General features: G+C 41.4%; 2 long non-coding RNA genes across 2 annotated transcripts; one reads left to right on the forward strand and one right to left on the reverse strand.

The window, feature by feature from the left end:
* Positions 1-3,079: 3,079 nt before the first annotated feature.
* Positions 3,080-13,255, reverse strand: LOC120603234 (uncharacterized). Its single transcript, XR_005652987.1, has 3 exons — positions 13,092-13,255; positions 12,263-12,349; positions 3,080-3,338 (listed from the first exon to the last, which is right to left on the reverse strand). It is a non-coding gene; the product is annotated as an uncharacterized LOC120603234 (long non-coding RNA).
* Positions 11,571-15,494, forward strand: LOC120603235 (uncharacterized). Its single transcript, XR_005652988.1, has 3 exons — positions 11,571-12,216; positions 13,214-13,352; positions 15,425-15,494. It is a non-coding gene; the product is annotated as an uncharacterized LOC120603235 (long non-coding RNA).
* The last annotated feature ends 6,420 nt before the right edge of the window (positions 15,495-21,914 follow it).

Genomic DNA, 21,914 nt, shown 5'->3' on the forward strand with positions numbered 1-21,914 from the left:
AATTTCAAAAGCTCCCACAGCCTCCCAACATTTCCAGAGAACAGACTTAATCAAAGACTTTTGCTCTCAGAGCCAAGTGCGCAGGTAACAGTGAAAAGACCAGTGGGCAGAAACAGGGGGTGGGCAGATCTGAAGAAACAAAGGCTGCCGGCGGCTTGGAGCCTGCCGCCAGCCTCCAGCTCGCGGAGCAGTCGTCTCCAACCCTGCCCTGGCCGGGCCAGGCGACACGAGTGGACGCCCGACTCTGGAAGGCCCCTGAGCTGGGGCGCGCGGGGGCAGGGTGAGGTCACCCCGGTGCCGCAGGCACTGCTGACAAGGGTGCTAACAGGCTGTGCTCACAGAGGTATGAAGCTTTAAGCCTGTGAGAAGCCAAGCCAACTAGACGGAAGCGGCTCCGCAAGAGACCGAACCCGGCCGACCCGGGCTTGCTGACTGTCGCCTGAGCGCTCGGAGCCCGCCCGCGTGCCGCTGCCGAGGAGCCATAAATGAAGTGGGGCTCTGGCCAGGCTGCTGGGCAGCCAGCCCGCGAGGCCTGCTGGCCAGGGAGTAAAGCCAGGGTAATCAGGGCAGGCGGGGATCACGTGCTTCAAGCTCAGGAGCCCTGGGCCTTCCGCACCCGCTTCAGTTCTCCTCCCCATTTCCACCCAGGGGGCTGTGGGTCTTGTTTTAAAAAGACAAAAACAAATTATGATGACATAGAAGAAGTATGGAAATAGGAGTCAGAGGCCTTAGAGGTGACTTTCAACTCATATGACCACGAGCAGGTCCTCTTGCTGCTTTATGCCTCAGTTTCCCCATCTGTGCATAGGGATTATTATAATATTTACCCCAATAGGCAGCTATAAATCTTATTAATGAAAACAAAAATGACATAAAAAATGACATAAAAAAGGATATATCAAAACTGTTTCATAAGTTATGAAAAACTAAGCTAACGTCAGTCCCTGTGTTTTAAGATGCATGCTTTTTATTCTCTAATTTTGAGTGTTATTTGTATTTAAAGGTATCTTACCACGTTCTACTTTCCATGGCTTACAATGGAAGACTCCACAGAGAAATGTTTTTAGACATAGGAGAGAAATCAGATCCAAAGCAAAGGAGAACACATACCTGCCAACATAAAAATTGGTAGAATTTTCCAAGTTTCACAACATAAAAGGTATAAAAAGAGCCATAATGAAATGTGTTGTTCTCACCACTGGAAAAGAAGATCAGGAGAGGAGAAGGTTAAGCAGGTTAAGTGTCTTCAGGGGAAATGGAACATTCTCTAAAGCCACATTGCCCAGGTATTGGTCATTTACATATCACCCTCATGTGTTTTGCTGTATCTATAAGCCACATGTACTTTGAGTTAATGAACACTTTTTCTAAGATTCGAACAAAATGATTTCCTACAAAGAATATATTTTCCCTACTATATTGTATTTTATTTAAAAATACATAACCACTAAAGTGGAAAGTGTTCATCCTCTAGCCAACTAAGATCATCTAACAGGCCACAAAAGATGTATGCGTGCAGAATACATGTGGGCTACGTGTGCCACACTGGGGAGACAGTGCTCTCAGAACCACCTTGGATTCTCTTCCCGCCTCTGTCCCTAGATTATGAGCTCTAGGATTGGTAGAGCCATGATTTAGGAGGTTGATGTGGAACAACAGGTGTGGAAGTGACCTCACCTTAACAAGTAGGGAGTAAATAAGCTTTGGACAAGTTGAATAGCATAAAGAGAAGTGGCCGGAGGAGGGGAAGAACTACTGGCAGGCTGCGGCTTCTGGCGGGGCAGTCTGTGCCTGAAGGAAGGTACCCGGCAAAAGAGACAGTCCATGGCTCCCAGGCTGAGCCAGTCAGAAGAAGGGAGGCTGTTTAAGGTGGACTCCCACAGCAGCTTTCTTTCACAATTTATCCACCTGAAGGGCTGCCTGCTTATATAATATGCCCTAAGGTGCTATATATGGTAGCAGGGCCCTATGTGGTGCCCAAGGAAACTTAGATCAAGGACTGCAAAGTAATAACCTGAATGGATGGATCCCCTGGGCCCAGACAGGGATGTACTTTTTTCACCCAGAGCTCCCCTCCCCACACCCCACCAGGGCACCTGCAGAGCACATGAACAGTGCTGCCTTGGACTAGTGAAAACAACCTGCAGAGCTCATCCAGAGCAGAGCTCTAACACAGATTTGAGTTGGGAAGAGGGGTGCAGAAACCTTACAAAGTCTAGTTAGTAGTTATGTAGCCAACATTCAGGGTAGAAAATGGAAAATGCTTTTTCAGCACCTGTAGACCCTGCCAAGTGCTGCTGCTTGGGAAGCAGTGGGCTGAAGGAACAAGCTTTGGATTAGGAACCAGGAGTTCTTGCTCTGGCTCTGTGTGATGTTGAGCAAATCACTTTGCCACTCTGGGCTTCAGTTTCTTCATCTATGCAATTATTTTCCTAATTTTTGTTCTGCTGCAAGAATTGGGAAATTTAGGTTCTGAAGTCAGACAGACTTGGTTTCTAGTCAAGTTCTTCCCAAAGGAACTCAGAGTTCAGTGGAGGACACAGTCACACAAACAAAGATATACACTAGAGATTGGCACAAAGGCAATAATCTTGCTTCTTGCTCAAGCCAGCACAGACAGCGAGTGTCAGATTCAGGACTAGAATACAGGGCCTGGACCCTAATAGAGATGCATCAGACTCATAATCATACAAATAATCAATGCAGTGGTGAATCATAAGTGTGACAGGTGCTGTGAAGGAAAAGTAGAGGATGCTATGAGAACACAAAACAGATTGTAAAATGACATATAAGCCATGCTAAAGATTTTGGACTTAATCTAAAGAGTCATAAGAAATGATTTAAGCAAAAGAGTGATAACAAGAGTTTGCTGCAGCGAAGACTGGATTGGAAGGATGCAAGAGCAGAGGCATGAAGGCCTCTACCCAGACACGAGATGGTAATGGCTTGGATTAGGGTAGTGGAAAGACTATACCAATAGGGGCAGAAATATCGAAACAATGATGGATTAGATGGGGAAAAGGTAAAAGAGAGGGCAACTTTAACAACAACCCCTGTAAAACTGGAATGAGCAATAGGGTGAATGATGGTGCCATTTATTGAGATTGGGTATGAGAGGAGGAAGAGGTTTGGGTGGGGAGGCAGGGGAGGATATCTTTAGTTCGACTTTGGCCATGTCGGATTTTCTGGTTGTGGTGGTGTTTGTCTTGGTTGCTTTGGTCTGGTGACTTTGAGAACGTAGTTGGTTGCATACAGGAGCCTCTTGGTCAAAGAAGGGAGCAGGCTTTGGAGTCAATCCAATATGGCAACTGAAGGCACAGTGGACAGCCTTTCTGACCCTAAAGCAGAGTAAGGAATAGATAGAGCACAAGCTTTGAATAACACCTATTGGTTTCTGTTCCCTCTTTACCACCAGTCATGTGACCTGAAGCAAATTGATTCATCTCTGAGCATAAGACTCCTTATTTGTAACATGGAAATGATTTTAGCTAACTCACTAAATTATCATGAGAATTATGCTATAATACAATTTATAGTTAGAAAGACTCATCTACTATGTATGAGGATATTTCAGAGAAGCACCTTGTACTATATCTTATAAGCTTGGTGTGAAGTCTAATACCAATACAATTTATTTGAACAAAATAACATATCCAAAACACTCGTGACGGTAGAGAGATAGTATAGAATAGGTTTACACAGATATTTTAGAGATAGATAACTCTGAGTTCAAGCCTGAGCTTACCAGTGCTAGCTGCATGACTTTGGGCAATAATTTACTGACTTTCCTTTCTGAAAAACTGAGAGAAAGATGAAATCGTCCTTGTGGGGTTGTTGTATGAATTAAATGAAATTATAATGTAAAGTACCTTGTTCTTTATTATGTGCTCAAAAAATACTAGTTATTGTTATTATCATCACACAGCACTTAACGCACAGTGCGTATTCATGACATTTATTCCCCTGCATCCTCCTCACCACTCCTCCACCCTCCACAGGTCCATCTGCACACATTTTACTCAGTGTCTGTTCACAGAAGAACCAGAGCTCTCCAAGTTTTAATTCCTCACAGTACCCTCAATTCAGCCCTCTCCACAGCAATCTCATCTCCTTCATTCAACAAGCATGTCAGATAAATAGGACATTGTCATGTTGTTCTCAAGTACCAGCTCCCCTCCCTCACTGAGAGTGCAAGAAACAGAGGCTCTAGGCCATATGCTCACATCATCAGCTGTGTTTCCATGACTACCAGTCCAGCATAACTAGATGTTTCAGCAGAGATGAGCTGTGACACCCAGCTCTCCACAGAATGTAGCTGACTAGCTGTTATTATATTCCTTGCATAGACCTAAGGGCTAAAGCAGGCTAGACATGGCTATTAGGGGTGGGCGAGTTTATGTTTGCATAAGTAAGAGAATGAATTTAAGAATGCATTTGGCTATCCATTGCAGCAGTTAACTGCTTTGGCTGTAATAAGTTAAATCAAAACCAAAACAAATATTCTGTTTTAAATGCCACAACAGAGGAAGGTACCTATTGCTATGTGAACAAAACAAAGGTACAGACAATTCTTCCTAAAAAGGTCATAGAAGCCTTCATTTTAATAAATAGAAGAACAGAAAGATGAGAAGAGATCTGTTAGCAAACTGTTACAAAATCCATATAAGAGATGATGAGGTCTGAATTAAGTTAGTGATGATAGATATTGGAGTGGGAGTTAGGGAGGTAGATGGAGGGAACTGGAGAGGTGAAATCGTCATTGACTTCAAATGAAGAGGTCGATTGGCTAGAAGGCTACTTAGATTTCTTATTTTTGTATCTGAGTAAAAGAGTCTTGTTACCAACTGAGCTGAAGAACATCACAGGAGCAAATTTGAAGGAGCTGATGATTAGCTCGATTATGTAAATATTGAGTTTGGGGACCATGGTATATCCAGGTAGTAGGACAATAAAGAGGCTAAAAGTTCTGAAACAGATAGGAGCTAGGAGTCGTCAGCATGGGCGGGACTGGTGAAAACCAAAGGAATGGATGAGATCACCCGGAACAAGAAGGAAGTGTGCCAAGGATAGAACCCTGAGTGAGCAGCATTTAAGGAATGGACCTCGGAGGAGAATTCAGGGAAAAAGATGGATCCAGAGAAATCAGAGAGGTAGAAAGAAAACCAAGAGAGGGTGGTGTTATAGAAGCCAAGGGAAGAGGATTTCAAGAGATGTTAAATTCTGCAGAAGATCTAGGAAGATAAGGGATTTTGGTTGCAACTTTAATGACTTTAATGAGAAATGTTGAGGTGAGACAGTGACTGCAGCAAATGCAGAGTCTGTCTAGAAGTCTGACTGTGAAGGAGGGTAGAAAGATAATGTGATAACTGAGGCAGGTAAAGGATGAGGAGGATTTTATAAATGTGGAATGAGGCTTGAGCATATTTGTAGGCTGAAGGAAGGAGCCCCAAGCCAGGAGATGCTATTGTTGCCTTGTCTGACCCAGATATTGGCCAATTTTGGAGCAAAACTTCAAAAGTGAGAGTTCTCTTCTCCCCCAGGACCATTTCAGAGGGTCTCTAGAGATGGCTTCTCCACAGGGGCCAACCAGGTATCCCTCAGCCTCTGCTCCTTGGATGACATTCATCCAAATACCTTCAGTGTTCTTGGAAGATAAGGAAATCAGTCATGATCTCCACTTAGTACAGGCCTACTGGAAATTATGCAAAATACCGGCTGTCACCTTATTATAGCCTTAAGGTGGTAATTTCATGGAAATGACTCTGAGGCAGAGTTGAGCTGCCTAGCAGGGAGCTTTTACACTAGGCATCTGTTTTACACATCTTCTCTGCTTCCTTTGGGACCAGTGCAATTGTCCCTAGGTTAAACTTTCAGAGGACTGAACCCAAAGCCTACCTGCTTTGTTCAGATTCAGAGCAACTTTTGCCCTGGCCAGTTTCTCACTGTCCATCCCTTGGTTATACAACCTGGACTAGGAGCAAAGAATAGGGAATAAACCTTGGGAAGGTCAGGGGTGTGTAACCTGGAAAAGATCCAGGAAAATCTGTCAACACTGCACAGATCCCAACAGAGTCTGAGACAAGAAATCCTTACCCCCACAGGCCCAGAGGGACACATAGTGAGGTCTGGGCTTCTCTAGAAAAACCATTTGCCTCACCCCAGGAGGTTACTCTAAGAAGCCACTTTACTGCTACATTACCCTATTTCTCATCCTCATCACTGGCTAATTGGTCCAGTGTGGACATTGGGCCCAAGAGCTTTTCTCATAATCTTTTTCACTGCAGAATCCCCATACTTACACTGTGTCTAGCACAAAGTTGTTGGCACTTGGTAAATATTTCTTGAATTATTTTTTATCTTTGTTTTCACCACATGCTGTTTGGTTGAGCAGGAAGACTTTTTCTCCATCCTCATCATTTAGCTAATGCCTGCTCATCCTTCCAAGCTCACCCAAAACATCATCAACTCTATGAAGCCTTCACTGATTCTCCACCTCTGGTCTGTTCTACAGCATTCAGACTTTATCTCTGAGGTAGAACTTTGCACCCTGTATTGCAAATATTTTCTTGCTCATCAGCCTCTCTTTCTCTAAATAGATGATTGATAGACAGATAGATAGATGGATAGATGATAGATAGATAGCCTAATGCATTTGAGATTCTTCCATGTTGTAGAATGCATCAGTACTTTATTCCTTTTTATTGCTAGAGATGGCTTCTATAGATATATTTTATTTATCTATTCCTCAGTTGACATTTAGTTTGTTTCCACTTTTGGCTATTATAAATAATGTTGCTATGAACATTTATGTAGAAGTTTTTGAATGGATGTGCATTTTCATTTCCCTTGGAATAGCTGGGCCATGTGGTAACAACTCTACGTTTAACCTTTTGAGGAATAGCTAGACTGTTTTCCAAAGCAGCTATACCTTTTTACATTCCTACCAGCAGTGTATGAGGGTTCCAGTTTTTCCACATTCTAGCAACGCTTGTTATTATTTGTCTTTTTTATTATAGTTATCCTAGTTGATACAAAGTGTCATTTTATAGTGATTTTGATTTATATTTCCCTAATAATTATGATGTTGAGTGTCTTTTCATGTACTTATGGGTCATTTGTATATCTTCTTTGGAGAAATGTCTGTTCAAGTCCTTTGCCAATTTTTAAACTGGGTTATTTGTCTTTTGATTATTGAGCTGTAAGTATTCTTTGTATATTCTGAATATAAGTCTCTTACCAGATGTATGATTTGCAAGTATTTTCTCTTATTCTGTGGGTTGTCTTTCCACTCCTGTATTAGTGCCCTTTGAAGCACAAAAGTTTTACATTTTGATAAAGTCCAATTAATTATTTTTTTCTTTGGTTGCTTCTGTTTTTGGTGTTGTATCTAAGAAGCGTTTACCTATTCTAAGGTCATGAAGCTTTGTTCTTATGTTTTCATCTAGAAGCTTTATAGTTTTAGCTCTTACATTTAAGTCTATGATCCATTCAGAGTTAAAAAGATTTAACCTTAAATTTGGTATAAATTTCATCTTCTTCCCTCCCTCATCCCAGGCTTAAGTTGAAACTCTGATTGCTTAGAGTGGAAGTAGAGGAGTGAAATCCAGCACAAAGACATCCCTTCTCCTTAATAGGGTGAAGGCTTCTCCACCATGGATGTTTTCCTTCAAAATGAGAGAGCTCAATTAGTGTGACATCTGTTTATTTATTCTTTCCACAAAAAGTGTAATGACTTATTTGATTTGTAAATTTGGGAATAGGCTGGGTATGTTTGATTCAGTGGCTCTTTTTTCTCCTTTCATTTTTCTTGGGAGAGAGCCTGCCTACAGGAAGCAAGAGTTCCCCTCTGCTCATTGTTTTTAAGTTTTACCTAAGCAAGACCCCTTGTCTGTAGGCTGCTGGGATCTGGTACTACACTCACTGGATGGTGAGTCTGCCTGATTCTGGAGTTCAGTTAGTTATTGGTTCTTGCTGTAAGCTATATGCCCCAACTTAGCCTGTATCACCCAAAAATGGGACTTTGGCCACCATCTATCTACCTTAGTCTTTGTATAATTTCTCAATCTGTTTAGAATTCAGGCAGCGAGAGGGATATTCTGACTGACTTACATTAGAGATTGTGATACCCTTTCCCTTCTTTTACCCTCTAGGATTTGGGGTAGGCAAGAAGGAATGGGACAAGCTACTTCATTTGACTGGTCCTGATTATAGGCCTCTCTCTGTTAGTTATTGTTGCTTCTCTGGCCAACAGTGACTGGCCGTTGATGACCTCTGTGAGGCAGATTTCCAAAAGTAGGCTCTCTCATGGAGAGCATGTGGGAATTCTTTGGGAGGGAATTGCAGGAACCTCCCCGCTACAGAGTTGTTTGACAAATCAGGCAGAGTCCAGGCAGGAAACAGACACCAAATTCAGAAGAGTAACTAAAGAGACTCCAATGAAGGACTATTGACAGAAGAGTGGATGAGGTTAGGGAAACCAAGTAGGACTGCTGAAGCACTCAGGAGGAAGTCAGTGGAGGCCTTTACTGCTACTAGGCTGGAAAGAGTATGGGGAAGAAATGGTTAACCATGGGGGAGGAACCACCTGAAGGCTTGGCCATAGGAAAATGAGTGAAACTATTATAAAACTATGGCCCAGCAAGAAAGGGTTTGGGGTGGTGGATTGAGGGGTAATAAATATCTTTCCTCCCGTCTTCTGATCTCTTGCTAGTGTCTCTTATGGCCGAGACCCAGTTGGAAACCAGAGGGCAAGGGAGCCTGGTGATGAGGTCTCTAAGAGCAAACATCCCAGGGCAGAGAGCAGGGCAGGGAAGGGTGGAGAATGGAGCTAGAGGGGCAAATGGATAAAACCCAGCACATCTGATGTACGTGATAGGGCTCTGGATCTGCTTTTCTACACCTCTCAGCAACTACTATTAAAATGATATTCAGCAGAACTGCTGTCAAAGTTGTTTATGACTAGTATACGTTCTGATTAAGCAGCATCCATGCCATCTAGCTGTTAAATATTTATTTTGAAAATCAACCTCGAGCACATTTTACAGCTTCTTAATGTTGGAAACTCCTGCCTAGTGAGTAGCTCTCTTGGATAGAACAACAATAAAATTGAAAAGCTCAAAGTTCCCTATTGTCTGTGATGTTTACTCGACCTTCAGGGAACTCACAAAAACTTTCAGTTCCAAGCAGTGGGTATACCGACTATTCCACTGCTCCCACTTCCTCTCTCTGGCCTAGAATCTCCCTCCAATTTTTTTCTTTCCTACTCAGACACTGGAGATGGTTTGGTAACCTATTGCCTAAGCAGATGTCCAATTGGGAAATGTGGTCTCTTCATTTTGCAGGCAACTCTAATTTCTACAAATGATTCTTTTGAAATTCTCTATCCATACCTCAGGTAGAGAAGAAAGAACCCACTGACCATGAACAAATGCTGAAGTCTTCTACACATGGCTAGCCACCTTCAAGAAATCTCTTCTGTCTTCCCTACCCTATATTTTAATATATTTGAAAGGTAGCGAATGATGGCAGGAGGACAACTCTGCACCTTGTTTGTAAGCCCAGGAGAAGATTGAAGGGTAGGGATGTACACCTCCAAATGTAGATAGTTCTCTTTAGAAGGTAAAGTATTTAGGGTTGTTGTTTTTTTTTCAGCCATAAGCTTTGGTGTGATTATAGGGCAATAGAAAGAAAACCATCAACATCCTATTAAAAAAATAATTTCTGCTCCTGGCAAAAAAAAAATATATATATGTATATATATATATAAAACCATAAATATAACTGTAATATAGAAAATACAAAGCTCTCATTATCCTACTTTTCTGGCAAAAAAAAAAAAAGCCAGTGTTAGCAGTTTGATATGTATTTCTCCAGACTTTTTTTGCAATGTATATAACTTGATTAACTTTAAAAAGAAGATCTCATAGTATACATACTGTTTTGTTATTCCTTTTTTTACTCAACAAAATATCAGACATCTGTAAGGTTTTCCACTGTTAAAGTATAAAGTTAAAAATACCGAAAGGGAGAAAACCAGAATGTACTGCTGAATTAGAAACTAGGGTATTGGTGGAAACTGATGAATTTTAATACATATGGATAGATGTAGAAATAAATATATAGATAAATGTTTGTATACAACTGTGTGTGTGCATGCACACATACATACCAAAAACATGGATACAAATAAATGTATTCCCTAGCAGCCCATTTTTAGGATCTGAAGGCAGTGATATCCCAAACACAAGGAGCACACCCAGCACTCAGTTCTTCATTTCTAAAAACCATTCTCCACTAAAAAGAACTACGGCTTCTTGGAGAAATGATTGATTCCAGGGCTCAGTTAGGAAAAATACAAAATAAACCTGGAACATCTTTTTGTGACAGAAAGTAATGAAATGTTCAAAAACCAACGTGGGCATGTCAAAAAGACATAGAAACAAGTGTGAGGGGACCCCCACTGGCCAAATCTAGAATAATTTGCACATTAAAAGAAATAATGATGTTAATGGATTATAATTCACTACATAAAGTAGGAAACTATAAATGAATACTGATACAAATAAATAAGTGAATAAAAACTTTGATGCAGAATAGCATATTTTCATGGTTTCAAAACACATCTCCACAAATATTCACTAGTTACAGATGGGGAGTTGTTGCTCAGTGAAAGTAGTTTATTTTGCAAGATGAAAAAAGTTCTAGAGATCTGTTGCATGACAATGTGCCTATAGTTAACACTGCTATACTGTACACTTAAAATGGCTAAGATAGTAAATTTATGTTATATGTTTTTTACAATAATGAAAATAACAGGTACTAGTTACAAAGGGAAAGTGAGTAATTTTTCAGTAGAGAAGCCTGGAAGACACCACCGTAACTTAATGATCAAAGTGAACATCATTAGTAATGGGACAAATTGAAACCATTTACCACCTGATAGGAAGCAATGAGAACACAACATAGTTCCTGTGATATATCTGGCCAAAGATGCAGAACCTGAATTTAATCACGAGGAAACATCAGGCAAACCTAAATTGAGGGACATTCTCCAAAATATCTGGATTGTGATCTTCAAATGTGTCAAGGTTGTGAATGTTAAGGAAAGACTGAAGAACTGTGTCAGATTAAAGGAGACTAAAGAGATATGACAACTAAATGAAACATGTGATTCTGAACTGGCTCACTTTTCTGCAAAAGATCTCACTGGGTTAATTGGTGAAACTTGCATGAGGCCTGCAGATCGGGTGATAATGATGTGTCATGCCGATTTTTTTATTTTTTTTATTGTGGTTAAGTTGGAAAATGTCCTCGTTTTCAGGAAATGCACACTAAAGTACTAAGTGATGAATTACTATGCTGGTGCCTTACTCTCAAATAGTTTGAGAAGATAAAAGTTATTCCACACATGTTGGAATTCATCAGTTTCTACCAATACCTTTGTAGATATTATACTCACAAACTTTTTGTAGATTTGAGATTGCTTTTAAAAATCAATATTCTTCTGAAGGAAGAAAATAGTGGAGCACTAAAATGCTGATTGGAATCTGTCTATGGGTAGGAATCGTTGATTGGAGAGCTTCCCTATAGCTTCCCCATAGGCAGAGAGCTGCCTTTTTCATTGAAGATTCTCACTCCTGCTTTCCAGGGCATCTCGTTCCCCTCCAAATCCTGAGCCTTTGTAAGGTACTGCAGGGAAAATTGACTTGCTTCTTGTCAACGTCTCTTTCTCCAAGTACCATCTGCCTTAGTTTGATTTCTACTGAAAGTAAAGCCTGAGACAAGAACTTGGGTGTAGGTAATTTATCTAAGAAAGGATCCCAGAGAGCAGGAATAAGGAAGTAGAGAAAAGCAAACAAAGGGAAGAATGAAAAGTCACTGTAAAGATATGTTATTGAGGCTGTCACTGTGGGCAATGGGGGCTGATGAAATGTACAGCATGCCTCTCAGAATTGTCTGCCAGAATCGCTGGATGCTGAAGCATTTATCCACTTTCTCTCTGATCCCCCTTTGGTTGAGGACTGCTCTCAGTAGCATAAATTTACTTGCCTAAAACACACTTCCACTTGCTCATGAGTCAGGCACTTTTTATGATATCAGAGAAGCTCACGGGCAAAAAGAGAAAAGATGCAAGTCGCATACTTGAGGCACAATGTTATCAGGGCAGGCGAGACTGAAATCAGAGGTGGGCTGAGGAAATGTGAAGAGGCAACACAGGTATCTGCTGCAGCAGCCTTACCTTCCCCCACTTTCTTTTCCCTACCTGCTTTCTCTAGTTTAGGTTGCGTCATCAAAGATGGAGTTTCTGTTTTTATTGGTCTCGAACAATCTGAAATCACGTGGGCTGATTCTGAGTAGAGGAGAAGAGGGAAAAGACCTTGATTTTGCTGTCTTATAATCAAAAGTCTGCTAATTGGTGACTAATATAACACTTGTTTGTAATGTATTCAATACTTGCACTGCTGTGAGTGATCCCCAAGAGCTGTCCCCAACCCTTCTAGTTATCTCCTTTCCCAGAATTTCTTTGGCGTTGCTATAGTGAAGTGAGATGTGCTTAGCTTATCCTTGGGCATCTTCTATCCAAGAAGAAATGTAATTCAGGCCCCACAATTTTCACAGAAGCATATCAGCTTTGATCCTATTGGTCTTATATTTAAAGTCTATAGGTATCCCTTTAGTCATCAAATAGATGTCACATGCCCTTACAAAGAAGGAAAACAGAACTGAGAGCAAACCCCTTTCTTATAAGAAGCACAGTTAAAATTAAAAAGCTCAGTTAAGAAAAAGACTTCTTGAGAAAAGAATGTGCCACTCTCAGACAAGATCAGTTCCTTTCTGATGCACATTCTCCTTGGTAGTAATTTACACTATTATAATTAAATAATCAATCGTGAAATCAGTTGTCTAATGTCTAGCCCTCCTCCAATCCACGATGAGCTCCAATGGAGTAGAGATGTGTTATCATTTAAAACTACTCCCTCAGCATCTAATAAATAGTTGGATTCCAATAAATATTTCTAGAATTTATGCATTCAATTGCAAGTAGCTAAATCCCAACCTGAAATTTATTTTAAAAGAAGAAAATATGTTACCATACAAAAGAAGAGAGAGGTAGGGGTGGTTTCCAGGTTTGTTGATTTAGCAGCTCAACCATGTCATTCAAAGTCTCACTTTTTTTCAGCTCTCTGTATGTCATCTTTGACTTCATCCTCAGGCTTCAAGATGACTGTAAGAGCTCCAGGCATCACACAAAATCCAGAGGAAGAAGAGAGATCATCTTTCAATGGCTCTTTCATTGAAACAAAAAAACTTTCCCCAGTATCCTCCCACAGACTTCTCAGCTCTTATTGATGGTAATTGGGTCATATGCATATTCCTAGACTAATCATCGGCAAAGGGATAAGATTGCCTTTAGATCAATCAGTCAGCCTATCCCCTGGAGCTGAGAGCAAGCTCCACTTCTCTTGATACACATGGCCACACAGGGAGAAGTGGATAGCAGAACAAAATCATGGTTCTATTAAAATGGAAGCTGGAGGCCACACAGAGTGTCCACTGTGGTTTCATATACCATAGAACTTCACGCAGCACATGAAATTCAAATCTGCTAGCCTGGGCCCAACAACAAGCTCTGCAAGAGACATTGTGCTGTCCTCACCACCCTTCCTTCTGACATGGACTCCTCTCCGAAAACATTTCTCCTTTCTTCTTGTTAACCACCTCCCACTGAGTTCTGGAATCAGCCCCTCAGACACAGCTTGTGTTTCCCTTAAGGTTTTTGCTACACTCCCATAGAAGACATTGTTTATGTTCTTGTTCACTATTCTTTCTATAAGAATCTATAATGAATTTCTCCTTGAATTACAGATTTGTGTCTATGGACAAATATCCTCTCACCAAACAAGGACAATTACACAATCCATAGTCATTCTTTCTTGCAGCAGTGAAAATTAGAGCTATGTATAGTACCCAATAGCCATAATGATCTCATCCCAGGCTCTTGGTACCATTCTGCTTCTGCTTTCTCTATTATCATGTCTAAGATTGGGTTATTGTTGTTTCTTTATGCAATAAATTGATTCTGGGAAAGACAGAGCCCCAGAATTTTTGAGCCCTTGCAGAGAGAGCAACCAAAACTGGACAGTTTGGCATATTTCCTCCTGGGTCAGCATTGACATTCCAGACTACATATCTTAATTTGATTTTAATTTGATATTTAAAGCCCACTGAAGAAATATGAGGAATGTATTCAAGTCAGATTCTTGTGATTGTATTTTAAGGACCATGAGACCCAATTATACCCTTGTGGGCACGCTTGGGACACTTATTGAAGGGAATGGACTTTGCCATTGTTAATCATTTTGGCAAGGGTTTAATCCTTTGGCTGGAAATATGGTCCGTGGAGCCACTTCATGAACTGGAGTAAGGGGAAAACTTTCTTCTCCCTCTGGAGTCTTAGGCTAGTTTGGCTTAGTCTCTGAAGTGGGGCCACTCTTGGAGAACTCCTGGGGGTGATGAACATTCACTCCTCCACAGTGAGGACAGGCCTGGAATACAGCAGGAAGATATACCAGTAGGGAAGCCCAAGGAAGGATCCGAATGTGCAGTCATTGAAAGTTATCATCTTCTGTTATTATTCCCTTTATTTTGAAATCATCAGTCAGTTTCTTTAAACATTATAGGCTGGTCTCTGCTGGAGTATGGGAAATCGAAGAGAAGGTCTTGTCTCATACTTGGGCCAGAGAAGCCAAGAGGAGAGCAGGGCCCTGTGTGAAGACCAAAGAGTGCCAGCAGTGGATGGCTAGACACAGGGAGCAGCAACCTCAGGGGTCATTGTAGCAGAGGCAGCAGTATGGCTCCATGGAAAGAAGCCTAGAGCGAAAGAACAGGAAGGATGCTCCCTTTCTTCCTCTTTCCGTTCTTTTTTCTTCTTCCCTTTCTTTCTGCCTTTCTGCCCTTCCTTCCTCTGTTCTCCCCTCCTCCTTTCATTTCCCCTTCTTTCCTCCCTCCATTTCTTCTCCCTCCTTTCCTCCTTCTTTCCCTTCTTCCCTTCCTTCCTTTTAAAAAAATAGGCAATATATTCACATGGTCCCAAATCAAAAGTATACAAAGTATAGAACCCTAACATTCAGGCAACCAATCCCCTCCCCACCCTTGTTACTAGTTTCTTTTTAATTCTTCCTGGGATAACTTATGGATACAAAAGCAATTATAAATACGTATAATAAATACATTTTTTTAATTCTCTTCTATAAAAATGCATACTCTCCTTACTATTCTGCACCTTTTTATTCATTTAACAGTGTATCTTGAAGATCCTTACATGGCAATATAGAAAGAGCTTCCTCACTTAAAAAAATAGCTAGATGGTATTCCATTGTATGGAGAAATAATATTTTATTTAATCTTTTTCTTTCGCCAACAGTGCATATTTCATTTCCCATGTGAGTAAATATATCTACTGGAGAAATTCTTAGAAGTGGACTTGCTGGATCAAAGGGTGTGAGTATTTGTACTTTCGATATATATTGCCAAAGTGAGACAGGACCTATTTTTGAACGCAATAGAAGACCCCGAAACATTCTCAGAAATAACTGTGAAAATCCATAAGGGAAATGTTTTTCTGGCAACTAAATGGTGGGAGTTAGTGTCTTGAGTCTATAATTTGGCTCAAAATTACATCTCCTGAGTATCGGTTACTTATTATTATAAGACCCCTCATGACAGAAACTTTCAGGTGTCCCCCCAAATCCATTCTCCCCTTCTTTTGTAGTAACAGATGGTAAGCCAAGCAAATGGCCACCCATTTTCTGGCTAATTTGCAGCTCAATGTAGCCTTGTAACTAAGTTATGGCTAATAGACTGTGAGTAGAAATGAAGAATGCAACTTTGCCTCATTTGTCTGAAAAAAATCACTTGCCCTGGACTTCTGCTCTAACCCCTTTTCATAAACTGAAACATTAATGGTTCTCACGTGGCCCACATTTGACCATGCAGATGAAGACGATGGCACTGAGGATGGCAGAACAGTAAGATGGAAGGAACTTAGGACCCTTAATGACTGTGTGGATCAGAAGTGCTCTGCCACCCTGGCTGGCTTACCTGGGTGTGTGTGTGTGTGTGTGTGTGTGTGTGTGTGTGTGTGTGTGTGAGAGAGAGAGAGAGAGAGAGAAATGAAAATCTGTTTTCTGTAAGTCATTGTATTTTGGACCCATTTTTTTTTTTATAGCAACTTAGCCTTTATCCTAACATCCATCCAATATTTTTTAGAAATAGGCTCTCAGAATTTTACCCTCAGGGTCTAAGTAAAATGATTTATTTATATATATATTCTACCTATCCGAACAAGGATTTAAGAGGGCTAAGCGAGGGCCTGCCACAGAGTAGGCAATCCCTTCTTTCCTTTCATAATATTTATTGAGCATATACTATGCAATAGGCATATTGCTAAGTGTTAGGGATACGTTAGTGAGCAAAACAGATACATACAGTTCCTGCCCTCGTAAGCCTTCTAACCTGGTAGGATAAACAGACATTATTCAAACCATCATACAAATAAATATAGAAAAGAAGAGTACAAAAAAAAAAATAGTGTTAGATGAGATTAGAGAATTAAGCAGTAGCCAAGCCAGTCTTCTAGTCAGTTTGACTCTGCCCACCCATCCCCTTCCCATTTCACTTATTTAACAAATATTTATTGATCACCTAATTAGCCGATGGCCATGAAGAGCCCTGCTAGCCTTAGAAAGACCAAGTGCTTCGGCCTTAGGGAAAACCTTAGGCAACAATGCATATATTTCTCAAAAAGGAGAAATTCTCCAACTAAGATTGGGTATTTAGCTGAAGTTAGAATGATGCCTGGGAAGGTATGAGCTTCTGCTCACTGAAGGTGTTCAAGCTGAATCAGAATTAGTACCATGTAGAGATGCTAGATTCAGAATTCAGGGAAACAAGATTTGGGACCTTGATACCAAACAATTCACTCAAGGTTGGCAAGGGGTGACAGAGCTGGAGCAGGAAACTGCAGCTTCACACAGTTGCTTCTGAACTGGCTGTCTTTGCTAAGGCCTTCCCCTTTCTGGGGTAAGAAGGGGGCTGCTGTCATACGCCCTACCAGGGACCCCTAATGAGTCCAGGCTTCATTTCCCCTGGTGCAGCCCAAATTTAAAAAAGGACATAGGGCCTGCCAGAGGCTTGCAGGTCCTTCTCCCTGCCTCCAGAGAACTCTGATTCAGCCTCATCTCTCCTCAAAGATATTCAGAGAAACTGAGAAGGATGCTGGAATTTTCCATCAATATCACTACCGAGGGAACAGCAAGATGATGGAGAAGAAAGGACAGGATGAGAAATGTGATCAGAGTTCCGTCATGCTGACAACTCACTTTCCCTCAGTTTGCTAATCTGGAAGAAAGGATGTGTATGTTTGGGGGGTGGGGCAGGAGGGATCTCCTCTCTAAGATCCCTTTCTGCTCTTATACCTTGTTGAGGGGATTTTCAATATGTGTTCCCCAGTTAAGCAGCATCAGCATCACCTGCAAACTTGATATAAATGCAAATTTTCAGGATCCACGCTAGACTCACTGAACCAGAAACTCTGGGGTGGGGCCTAGCAATTTGCAAAACATTGCTCTGTAGTGTGGTCTTTATGGTACCCAGTGCCTCCTTAGCCTACACCCTGGTCTTGGTGCGATGGTGTGGGAGGCCACTGATTCAGACTATGCAGGATGTGTTTTGCACAACTCTAGGGAGTGCCCATCGCATTGTAAACACTGTTGATTTGTAGGCTAAATTTTTGGAAGACAGAGGTAAAACGACTCTTGAAGGGACACATTTTTCTAATCGAAATAGAGGTGAATCTGTCAGGGGCTGGAATTTGGGGATGGGAGCTGGAGCAGTCTGAGCTTAGCTGTAAGACTTTCCCACTCTCCAGTTTTCTGGGTGTGAGCCACTGCTGCTGCTCTTACTATTTCAAAGCCAAAAGAAGAGATTCCAGTAGAAACTTCCTCTTCTTACCGGCTCTCTTCCAGAAGGCATTTGTTTCAGGCCCTTAGAGACTTCCTCACCCAATCTCTTCATTTTACAGATGAGGAAACTGAGGCCCAGAGAGATTAAGCAATTTACTTAAGGATGCATAGAGTAAGATGCACAGCCAGGATTAAAATCAGGTCTTTAACAGAGGTATAGCTCTGTCATAATCTGCATTCAGTAGGGCCCCAGCCCCAATTCTGAAAATGTTTCTTTTTTCAATTCCACCTCTCACATTGACCTCCAATACACACACACACACACACACACACACACACGGGCGCTCACACACACGTGCTCACACACACTCACAAGCACACACTCTCCAGCTCCCACTGAAGATCTATCTTCCTCTCCAAACAAGAGGAGAGGAAAGGATGTGAAACTCAGCTTTCCACAAAGCCCATGAGTCTGCGGTCAACTTTAAGGATGGCCTTGGGCAGTAAAAGAAGTTGCATTTTAATTAGGACCAAAGTGTCCAGGTAAAGGAAAGTGTCTGCTGGTTTATTTGGGGCATTCAGAGCAGCTGGAGAAGGCACGCTGGGAATGGAAAATTTCCAGACTCCTCTGCCTCCTGCCTCCACACGGCCAAATGAAGCCCACTCTGCCTGCCTGGGAGATTCCCAGGGGCTGTGCAGCCACAGCCCATTGCTGGCCCTGCCAAATCTGGGAGGCAGCAGATTTAATTCCTTAACTCAGCTCTGAGTCAGAGGTAGCCCAAGCTTCAGAGCCCAAGCCAATACTGTTAGGGATGAAATTGCAAAGTTATCCCCTCAGGCTCTGGCCACATCATCCCTGAATTACTAAGGCCCAAAACAGAATATCAGAAATTCTCCAGTAGCCTCTACAACAGGCTTCCTTCCAAGGGACAGCAGTGTTTCTCTGTAGCTCTGAGACCCACACAAGGATAGTGTTGTCTTTAACACCCTTGCTGAAGCAACTTTAAATTGAGAAGGGATAGGGGAAGTCTGAGTTGCGGGAAGGAGAGGAGAGAGAAGAACAGGTTTGCCCCACCCAAACAACAATCTGGGAACTTCTGGTTGTAAAGAGAGTCAATTTGGGTCACAGGCCCAGACCTCCAGGGACCGAAATCTCATGGGAAAATCACAGTATCACAGATTTGAGCACCTAGCGATGGTCCCAGCTGGAGCAGACATTATAGCATGGCACTCAACATATCAATTAACTCAACTGTTATACTCATAGTCCCTCCACTCGTTGTCCTTACAGCCAAAGGTAGCCCTGCTTTTACCATGTGACCCTACCTCCGTTTGGCTACAACTGACTGGGCAGGTAGAAGTGGAAAGCTGAATCCAAGTGTAATAAACCCACAAGCTGGCCAATGACCCATACTATGGAATGGCACAGAAACAACTGGGATAACCATATTTTCTTACTTGAAAACTTAAACAGAGAAACACAGAGGGAATGAGACATTTTGAAGCAGGCGCAGATGAAAGGTTATGATTTAGAGAGAACCAGGGGCGACCATGATAAGCATGCAAAAGCTGTAAGGAAACAAATTATGAGGAATCAGAAACTATGAGTGGAGATAGTATTGAGAAAATAGAGCAGACGTGCAGAGTAACTGAGTCACATTCATAGATCGGTGTCGTGAAGGTGCATGGAAACCCTGTTTGTTAAGTTGCCTTGAGCCTCCTTAGATACAGAGCAACCTTGCGGTCCAGCCACACCGCCGTAGGAGTCCTTTGCTTATATTCAGTGAGTTCATCGCGCTTTTCATCCTTCTCTCCCTCACTCACTTAACAAGGTAAATTGAAAGATTCTTCATTTCTAATAAGCAAAATAACCAAACACGGCCTAGTCTTAGATTTTTAATAAATATAATGACTCAGTAGTACTAATGACGATGTTGAAAGAGCGAGATGAAATCACCCCATTTAATGAAGTAACTAATGACAACAGCAGTGGCTTTTAGGTATCAGATGCGTACTTTTGTGTATCCTTGTTTACATTTGTACACAGCTGGAATTATGGTTAACATACATTTTTATTTTGGCTTTTATTGGCTTATTGGGACTTGAAGCGATATTTAGGAGATGCATGAGGAAGAAATGAGAGTAAAGGCACAGAACTGTGCCGTCCAACATGGTAGCCACAAGCCACATGCGGCTGTTTTAATTTAAAATAATTAAAATTAAATAAGGTAAAATTCAAGTTCCTCAGTCCTTAGCCACGTTTCAAGTGTTCAATAGCCTCCTGTTTTTGTGGCTATCATACTGAACAGGACATAGAACGTTTCCATCATTGCAGAAAGTTCTATCAGACATTGGTAGGAGACAGGCTCCTCTATTATCCTCTATCTCAGGGGTGGGCAAACCATTCCTGTAAAGAGCCAAACAGTGAATGTTAGGCTTTAAAAGCATGAAAGCAAGCGCAGACAATACATAAACAAATGACCATGGCTGTGTTCTAATAAAACTTTATTTACAAAGAAAAGGCAGTGGGCCACATCACACTACTTGTTTCCTTCAAGCACTCAGCATTTCATAATAACTTACTTCTTTATTTTTATTATTGTCTTTCTCCCTACACTAGACTATAAACTCCATGAGGGCAGAGATTATGTCTATTTTGCCTATCACGGTGAATCCAACACTGACAGCACTAGCTTTATTACTGTTTATGGACTGAATGAATAATGGTGTTGACGTTTATTTCGCTAGGGAACAACAGAGAAGGAACCGTTTTTTAGAGAAGATAATGAGTTCCCTTAGGGACATGCTGGTTGTATTATAATTTATTATTTTTATGACTCTCTCTGGAGTCTCTTTCACTTTCAGCCTCTTTAAGCCTCATTAGTCTGGAAGGCAGTGATGTTTTTCGGGAGCTGGGCAGAGTTGCCGCTTTTTGGACCCGCTCCCTGGGAGGCTGTAATTAGAGGCGCAGCTGTTGGGGAGAGTCCCTGGCACCTCACCCCGCCCCTCCCCCGGAGCCAAAGGAGCAGGAAGAAGCCTCGGGCCTTGCCTGGTTCTCCTGCATGTTCGTCAGGGTTGGCACCCCGAACTTCGATTCTTTTCCCATTCTATTTGGGCCAAGTGGAATTAGACCAAATCACTGACCCAAGGAGTTACCAAAGGCAAAATTACCAAAATTTCAGTCATTCACGTGCTCCCTTCATGGCGTTTACTGCATCACCATCCCACCTGAAAACATATTTACTAAGTATTTCCAACTCTTGAAAATCTTTCAAATGTTTAAATCAGATTGGTTTACTCCTTGCTGAAAACATTCCCCTGGCTTCTCATTTCGGAGTTAAATCCAGAGCTTTCACCACAGCCTACGAAGCTCACATCATCTCACCCCTGGATATTTCTGACCTCATTTCTGCCACTCATTCACTCCACTCCTGCCACACTGACCCTTTTGTATTCCTTACACATTCCAAGGCAGCTGATGCCTGGACCTGCATGGAACACCTCACACCTTGGAATCATCTCTCAGAAAGGGCTTTCCTGACCATCTTACATAAAACAGCAGCCCTCGTTGCTCTTCCAAATACATTTTAGAATGAGCCAGAAAATTAACAATATTAATAAACACACACCCTCTCAGTATGTTGATTGGGATTGCATAACTTTCTAAAAATAATTTGGAAGAATTGTCGCCTTTATAATATTGAGTTATCTTCCTATTCATGCTACATCTCTTCATTTGTTTAGGTTTTATTTTATGTTTTTCATTAAAGTTTTACAATTTTCTTGATAAAGACCAGGTGTACACTTTTTGTTAAATTTGTTTCTAGATGAATAAAATTGAATTGCTTTCATAAAGGATGTCTTTTTTTTTAATTACAGTAGAAAATGTTTATTGCTACTATATCTTTTTATTTTCTGCTGTATCAATTGTTATGACCCCATTTTTATTTC

Source organism: Pteropus medius, unplaced genomic scaffold (genome assembly GCF_902729225.1).
Source record: "Pteropus medius unplaced genomic scaffold, Ma_sr-lr_union100, whole genome shotgun sequence".
In the NCBI taxonomy this organism is placed as follows: Eukaryota; Metazoa; Chordata; class Mammalia; order Chiroptera; family Pteropodidae; genus Pteropus; species Pteropus medius.